General features: G+C 55.0%; 1 non-coding gene across 1 annotated transcript; it reads right to left on the bottom strand.

Annotated features, from left to right (window-relative positions):
* Positions 1–883: 883 nt before the first annotated feature.
* Positions 884–955, bottom strand: TRNAE-CUC. Its single transcript has one exon. It is a non-coding gene; the product is annotated as a tRNA-Glu (tRNA).
* Between the last annotated feature and the right edge of the window lie 284 nt (positions 956–1,239).

Raw genomic sequence — 1,239 nt, 5'->3', positions numbered from 1 at the left:
GCTGCCTACAACTGCCTGAGAGGAGGGGGGAGCCGGGGGGGTCGGGCTCTGCTCCCAGGGAAGGGGCGATGGGACGAGGGGCAGCGGCCTCCAGTTGTGCCAGGGCAGGGTGAGGTTGGCCATGGGGAACAATTCCTTCCCCTTGGGGCTGTCAGGGGCTGGAAGGGGGGGGCCCGGGAAGGGGGGGCATTTATGCTACACAAATTTATGCGGGTTTTGGGATGGGCAACCACGTCCCGCGTGGATAACCAGGATAAGCAGGATGAGGAAGGCAGAATTCTGCAAAAATTCCATGGAAAAGCTCTTCCCCCCACACTCCCATCCAGTTTGGTGTCATCATGCCTTGAAGGAGGTGTTTTTGGAGGGTGGCAGAGTCGGATTTGGTGAGGGCGGGATGTGCAGGCAGGGAGCAGGCAGGGACAAATCCACAGGAGGGTTTCTGTAGTGTAGTGGTTATCACGTTCGCCTCACACGCGAAAGGTCCCCGGTTCGAAACCGGGCAGAAACACCTTAATTTTCCCTTCCTTCTTTTGGCATTTGGAGCCTTTTTCTTTCGCCCCCTCTTTATTTTTTTTTTCCTTTTGCTAAAATACCACCTTTCCTTTTCTCCAGCGTTTTTTTACGGCTCGGATAAATATCTCCCAATGCTTCGCATGTAATATTAAATTTCTAGATAGCAAGTAACACCCGTAAAAGAAATAAAAGAGGAGGCGAGGCCAGGCTGCTGCAAGGTGCTGAGCACCTTTGGGGATGCCCGGCTTCTGCCTTCGGTTGGAGGGGGTCACCCTGCCGAGGCAAGAGGGGAAGGTGGGGAATGTTTCTAGGAGGGAGGCGGTTATAATAGATAAGCCTTTTTCCCTCCAAAAAGAAGGGAAAATGACTCTTCCCTGACCGGGAATCGAACCCGGGCCGCGGCGGTGAGAGCGCCGAATCCTAACCACTAGACCACCAGGGAGGCTGTACACAGCTCATCACATGCCGCTGGATCACAGGCAGCCCCAATTATCGCATTTCTTTGAGCTGTTTCCCCTTTATTTACATTTTTTTCCCCTGTCCGCAACGCAGCCCTGTATTGGGTTTCTGTGGCAAGGTCTTGGGAGTGGGGGGGCTGCAGGGGTGGCTTCTGTGAGAAGCTGCCAGAAGCTTCCCCGTGCCCGCTGCTGGCCAAGGCCAAGCCCATCAGTGACAGTGGAAGCGCCCCCGGGAGAACCAATTGAAGAAGGGAGAAGGGACCCAACC

The sequence above is a fragment of the Egretta garzetta genome, unplaced genomic scaffold (genome assembly GCF_000687185.1).
Source record: "Egretta garzetta isolate BGI_Z169 unplaced genomic scaffold, ASM68718v1 scaffold407, whole genome shotgun sequence".
Classification (NCBI taxonomy): Eukaryota; Metazoa; Chordata; class Aves; order Pelecaniformes; family Ardeidae; genus Egretta; species Egretta garzetta.
This window is presented reverse-complemented; position numbering and strand designations above follow the sequence as displayed.